At 45.4% G+C, this 7224-nt stretch overlaps 1 long non-coding RNA gene across 1 annotated transcript in view; it reads left to right on the top strand.

Annotated features, from left to right (window-relative positions):
- LOC141937303 (uncharacterized) overlaps window positions 1–7224 on the top strand; it is a 163688-nt gene that overhangs the window by 77636 nt on the left and 78828 nt on the right. The window lies entirely within an intron of this gene.

Raw genomic sequence — 7224 nt, forward strand, 5'->3', positions numbered from 1 at the left:
CCTGCCGCTACAGGCCCTTGTAAAAAGTCTCACATTTTTCTTGACCTATGACCACTACATTTTCATCTGCAAACACCTTGGAGAGTGCCCAGACATCTCCCAAGATGGTGTTCGAAGGCATCAACCACATGCCCAGTATAAAGAGGCTGAACACCCGGGGCTCAGTGCTTGGGACAGTACAGGAGTAGTTTGAGCGTGCTTGAAGAGAGGTTTCAGAGATAGTGGAGCTTTTTCTCATAGTGGAAAAAAACATAAGAAAGAAATGATGCCACAAAGTGCAGTTGGGGAGGTTGAGACTGGATACAAGGAGAAAAACATGTCACTCCAAGGGCAGTGTTATGGTGCAGTGCACCACCCAGAAGGAGTCTGGATCAGGCCAAGGCTTTTGGTTTCAAGGAAGAGCCAGGGAGGAGAGTGAGATATCAGTAAAGGAAGAAAGATGCTCAGGTGAGAGCAAGGTGTACATTGAATGACTCGAGTGTGTCCAAAGAAGGGCAAGGAAGCTGGTGAAGGGTCCGGAGAACATGCATTATGAGGAGAGGCTGAGGGAACTGGGGAGGTTTAGTCTGGAGAAGAGGAGGCTGAGGGGAGACCTCTTTGCCCTCTACAACTCCCTGGAAGGAGGTGGTACAGAGATGGAGATGAGTCTCTTGAACAAAGTAACAAGTGATAGGACAAGAGGGAATGGCTTCAAGCTGCACCAGGGCAGGGTTAGACTGGCTCTTAGGAAGTATTTCTTTCCAGAAGGAGTTGTTGGGCTTTGGAATGGGCTGCCCAGGGCAGGAGTGAAGTCTCCATCCCTGGAGGGCTTGAAGAGTCGGGCTGACATAGCACTGAGCGATATGGTCAGCGTGAGGTTAATGGCTGGACTGGATGATCTTCGAGGTCTTTTCCAACTGAGATGATTCTGGGATTCTGTGATATCAGTAAAGGAAGGAAGATGCTCGGGGGAGAGCAAGGTGGGACAACTGAGTGGGTGACTACAGCCTGCAGGGAAAGAGACACAGGTGATGTAACACCGTAGGACAACCTGTGGTGCAGATGACAGAGGGTTGTGGAAAAGCTGAAAGCCCCTACAAAGTCAACCTCTTCTTGACTCTGGCTGTGGCTGTTGTTTCTGCCACTGATGCCTCTGAGGAGGCACAGACCCCTGCAGCACTGGGGCCTCATTGACCCCTTGTCCCTGCTGTGGAGCCTGGGAGGTGCACATCTCCATCGCCCACTGTTCCAGAAAGAGCCCTGAGGAATGTGTGAGGGACAGGATCTCCCTCCCCAGGGGCTGGGGGTCACTCCCATATAATGATGTCATCAGTGTACTGTGAATGTTCTGGGGCTTCACCCTGTTCCAGTGCAGTCTGGATCAGTCCATGGCAAATGGTGGAGCTGTTTCCACCCCTGGGACAGTCGATTCCAGGTGTATTGGACACCCGTCCAGGTAAAAATAATCTGTGGCCTGCATTCTGCTGCCAGAGGGATGGAGAAAAATGTGTTGGCAATATCAGTCGTGGCGTACCACTTTGGCTGCCTTCGACTCTAGTTCATACTGAAGTTCTAGCATGTCTGTCACTGCAGCACTCAGCAGTGGCGTGATTTCATTCAGGCCACGATAGTCCAATGTTAATCTCCACTCTCCATTAGACTTTTGCACTGGCCATATGAGGCTGTTAAAGGGGGAGCGCATCTTGCTGGTGACTCCTTGGCTCTCTAGTTGATGAATCAGTTTATGGATAGGGATTGCAGAGTCTCGATTGGTGCGATATTGCCCTCGGTGTGCCATTGTAGTGGCAATTGGCACCTGTTGTATCCCACTGTGACAGGAGGGGGGTGGTACAAGTGGCAGACCCTGTGTGTGGCATGCAGTGGGGAAGGGGTAAGTGTTTGTTGTGAAAATGTATCCCTGGGTCGTGTTTTGAGGAGCCAGGTGGTAATCGAGCCACACCTGTGTGGTGCAGAGACAAATGCTGGAGGGGGCAAGGTTACAGCTCAACCCAACCCTTTCACTGACCGCCAGCGGAGACTGGGGGTGATGCCCAGTCGGGTCCCCATTGGACCCGTGGCAAAACCATCTTCCCCTCCTGCCCGCTCTGCCCTCGGCATCTGCTGCTCAGCAGGTGGGTGGCTGCCGCAGTATTTCCTGTGGGAGGAGGCACCGCTGACATGGGCCTGGGGCTCTGGGGGCCCACGGCCGTGCCCCCAGCAGGCGGGGGCCACCATGGTGGGGCACAGGGTAGGGCAGGGAGAGATGCCAGGAGAATGGGGAGAAAGCAGCACTCAGAGATGGGGTCAGGGAAACAGGAATTTATTTTCTTGTGAATAAAGACCTGCTGCAGCCCTGTTAGTGCTGCCGGCGGGGCGGTCTCTTGAAGGGCTGGGGAGAGTCCTGGGGGCTGGCCCCTCCTCTTCGGGGGGAGCCTGGGCCTCCCACTCGAGCTGTCCCTGCCCCAGTTGTGCAAGTCCGATATCCTCCCGCAACACTTCACTGCCATTTTTTGGTAAAATATCCCTGATAATTAAAAAAACCCAAGATCATTACAATACACAAAAAATTAAAGGCCACATCTACCCCTGAGAAACATCAATCAGAATTATTTTTTTTAAAAAAAAGCCTATCTACAGTGCTTCCCCATTCCCTCTTTATGGAAGTTACATATATACTATCCAAGTCCTTACTGGCTTTCAATAGTAAAATACATGTGTACTTCACAGTTCAAAAAGAACAATTTCATTAATACAGGATATAAATTCTAGATAAGGCAAGAGAAACTCTGATGCGGTTACACATTTTCAGATCTTCATTAACCAAAACTAAACATTGCGTTGAACTTGATGGAATTTTGAGAGCAATACAACAATCTTGGTTTTCATTTTTCAGAAAAGAGGTATTTTGCCTTCTATACAGCACTTTTTTTTTCTTTTTTTTTTTTTTTTTTTTTAATATAGCTCTTCTGGTGTACAGGGTTTACACAGTGCCACTCTTCCCAAACTATTTTGAAAAGCATGAGGAAATACTCATTTCTGTCTTCCTCACAAATAAACTAATTCAAAACCAACTCACCTCTCCACCCTTACAAAGCCGAATTACTTCTTTGTAAGGCTTTTTGTGTTCAAAACAAGAACCATGTCACTACACCCAATTCATACCATGGATGCGCATTACTGTTCCTCATTTCTGAACACACACAAACATCCAGGCTCTTCTGCAGGCAAAGCACACTCACTCCTCCCTTCTTCCACTGAGAGAACAACAAAAAATGGTGCCACCCGCCCCTCTCCCAGTGACTGAGCAGAGCCGCGCAGGGGCAGAAACCCAGCCCCACCCCGCTCCCGTGCGCAGATGTGAGCCCTCGCGGCATGGTGGGCTGGGTGGAGTGCTCTTCTTGGCGGGGCAGCGCGGGGCCGCTTCCCTCTCTCCGCTCTTCAGCAGCCCTGCTAGGCTAGGGGGAGAGGGGGAAACACACTTATCAGGTCAGCAGCTGCCTATTGGCTGCCATCTTGGCGGACCCCTCCGGGAAGTGTATTCGCCGGTTCCTCGTCTCTCTGCCACGTGAGGCGGCCTCATAGCATTGGCCAATCGGCGTAGCAGGGCGTCTGGCATGCGGATCCGGTGTTCTCAGCCAGACAATGGCAACGTGGGCTCACGCAGCTGCTGGCGGCTCTGCGGTGACCATCTTGTGGCAGGCGGCACCGCTGCAGGGTGGGGGTGAGGGAGTGGAGGGCGCACTGCCGCCAACGCCCCAGTCGGTGCCAGCCCTGTCCCGCCTCACCGGGAGATGAAGTGTGCCCAAGCCCTCTCCACGCTGCGGGCTCTGCTCTGACTCCATGTTCTTCACTAAGATGTGGCCCTGGCCAGGTGTTGGGTGCCTCGAGCAGTAGTTCCCACCCTGGGTGTGCAGAGGTGTCTGGGCAGGGCTCTGCCTGGTGGCTTGTCCCTGAGGGGGGTTGGGGCTGTGTGTGAGAGGGCTGAGGTGCCCCGCAGAGGTTGCTGCATTTATCAGCTTCCCTCTTCTCCCTGGGCTTCCACTTTCCCTAGTTCACACTTCCCATTTGTTAACATGTGAGCAGAGGTGCAAAACCTTTTTTCTGATCCGGATTCCCAGTGTGGTAAAATGTGGAATTCAAATATTCTCAGTACTTGTAAGTCTAGGTGATGAAAGCCCATTTGCTTGTGGTGTTACAAGAAAAGGCGATCCCCTTCACAGCTCTACAGGTGGAGAAACTAAGAGGGAAGTGGCACGAAGCAAAGTGTTCACAGCACCTAATCCTGTAAATAAAACCCTGGGCATTATACACAAATAGTAAGAATACTGAGATGATTCAGAATGATGTCCAAACCCACCAACAAAGGAGTCACTTTAGCTTGCTTGCAGAACAGTTTTAAGGACACTGTTTGATTTTAATTCTGCCTTTTTTTGGTTTGTGTATCTCAGAGAAGTGGAAAGGTTTCTATCTCCCTGCTGGATCCACTCAGAGCCCAGTCCTGGAGGTAGCCTTGTAAGGAGTAACCTTACTTCAAAAGCCAGGTATGGTAACAGTTACATAGCCGAACAATTAGAAGACTTATCTCGTATTGTGAAAATGGCAGGTTAAGTCCCACTTCAATCTGCATCTCTAAAACCTGCAGTGTCTGGCTGGGGGTTTTTTGCTTTCTTTTTAAATGGTGCTGCTTCCTACATGTGACCTTCCTACTTCCATGACATAAACATGAACATCAGGAAACACTTTGTCACTGTGACAAAGTCACCTAATGTGACCAGCACTGGCACAGGTTGCCCAGAGAGGTTGTGCAGTCACCATTCTTGGAGATAGTCAGAAGCCAGCTGGACATGGTCCTGAGCAACTGGCTCTAGGTGGTCCTGCTTGTGACCTCTGGAGGTTCCTGCCAACCTCAACCATTCTGTGATTCTGTGAAAAAAAACATGACACCACCTCATAACCTACAGTTTAGCTTTCCTTATGGGTGGACATGGGAGTCCTTGGTTTGTCTCTCTTCAGAAGAATTCCTGTGTTTTATATTGAACATAAATAGTTGTTGCCTAACCTGTATCTTGGTGGTTAGGAACTTTCCTGTGAGTGGAAAGATTGGGCAGGAATCATGTCCTGAGGATAAGAAAATTAAATCTGGGTTTTCAATGTCCCAAAGACAGCTTTAGTCATGGAACTGCTGTAGAACAAATGGCACTACTTAGTGCTACAGTTCTAAGAAAGCGATCACTTTCACTACTTTTTTTGGTAGATTTGATCTGTAGGTGAAGGCTGCTTCCAGATACAGTGCTTCAAAGATGAATGCTGATATCTGTTTCTGGATCGTGGTCAGGCACATAAATGCTGAGCTGTAAAAGCTCTGTCAAGGCTGAAGCATTTCTGGGTAGGTGCAGAAGTGTAATTTTACATGCCTGAAGTCTTAAGACCAAAGTGTACTGCTGACATTCAGGTGCTCCCAAAGTTAGCACAGGAGAGGGGAGTTGCCACTCTGAATTTTGATGCCTAAATTGTATTAAAATGTCAATTCTGATACCTAAGTTCTCATTTAGGTTTCTTGTATCTTGCACTTGATGCAGTGAACTGTGATTTCAAACAAGATGATACCTTCAAGGAGGGGGGAGGTAGATTAATCCACATTCGTCTGAGGAGGCTTAAAGCTCTTGTTGGCCAAAGGGGAGCTTAAAAGGTGCTAAGGAGTCTTCTTGTTTCTCCACTGCCAATCATTACGTGATGTATATGCTAAACAGCTCTGATATACATGTTTGGAAGCACAGCCTACTTTTGTAACGGCGCATTCTTTAAGGAATAAACCTAATAAACCACAATTTAGAAAAACAAGATGCTATTGACAAAAAATTAAGACAGATCTTTCCATTAGAAGCTGAAGTTTTATTACAGGATAACAGTACGTAAAGCACATCTAAAATCGATGTGTTCAATGCACTTAATAAAGGTAATGTAATATTAAAGGTACAGTTTCTAAGTACAATATAACAACATGCATATTAGAATGAAAATTGCGGTATTTAAAAGACAGCATTAAATCTCTTATTTTTACAGTCATGTTTACAAAATGAATCAAAATACTTTTTTCGGGACTGAGTAAAATAACCAACTTGAATATAAGCAGGCTATCGTAAGAGTGAGTTGGAAAGGTCCATGAAAGTGAAAAGTTAAGTGATTGGGTAAAGATCATTAGCAAAGGTTTAGTACAACACCACTTCAGTATTCCTCTTGATGGCTTACATTTTATTGTAGCTAGAAAGGGAATTTATACATACTGTACACATAACAGACAGCATATATTTACATGTACAGTATAATTGCTTTTAAACTTGTGTGTATTTACAGAAATTTGAGCATATCACTCAACGAAGTTTTCAAAGTCTATGTGCTTAATCTTCAAACTGATGTGTATTTGTAATCAGCATTGGTTCTGGTCTCGTTACATTGAAAATTTAGTAAACAGGGAGAATATATGTTAACCAAATGGTTTTGCATAAATATATCAAAGTATTAAAACAACAGGGAGAACATGTTCCTGGCATTATGTATAGGTTAGTATGTACAAATTTAAGAGTGAGTCGTTTTCTCTTTGAAAATATCAAAAGGTGACTTAAATCAAGAAGGGAAAATAAAATTGTCATGGCTTATATTTAAATAAGATTGTAGCTTCAAGAGGTTTTTATAATTGTCCTGATAGTGTCTGCAATTAAACATTCCACTTATGAAAATATACCCACACTGCAGTAAAATTTGCATTTATTTTTAGGACAACAGTATGTTTGCTGTTAAAAAAAAAAAAAAAAAAATTATATATATATTCCTTGGATTGAGGGTATAAAAGCAGTGCATGGAAGCCAAGAACCACGGCTTTAAAATTCACTACCTTCTATTATCAAAAAGTGCAGTACACAGAAACATCGTATTTAATAAATTGCTGAAAAATCTTTGCTAAAGATCTTATAAATTAAGTAATACTACAGACAAATTCTAATAAATATTTAAAAGGTTAATTACCTCCTTAGTTAGATGTTTGATATCCATCAGTTTCTAAGAATTAATGTGAAAACAATATCTAGAATGAAAGAAACAGGGGATAGGAATACTTTTAAGGGTACACGACTATGTAAATTAAGGTATACATGAAAAACAAAAACAAAACCCCCTGAAAAAATGTTGAAAATTCCACTTCTTAATTAACTTTAGTTGCTAATGGCTGTCGTTGGATATGTATGAATG

The sequence above is a fragment of the Strix uralensis genome, chromosome 39, assembly GCF_047716275.1.
Source record: "Strix uralensis isolate ZFMK-TIS-50842 chromosome 39, bStrUra1, whole genome shotgun sequence".
Lineage (NCBI taxonomy): Eukaryota > Metazoa > Chordata > Aves > Strigiformes > Strigidae > Strix > Strix uralensis.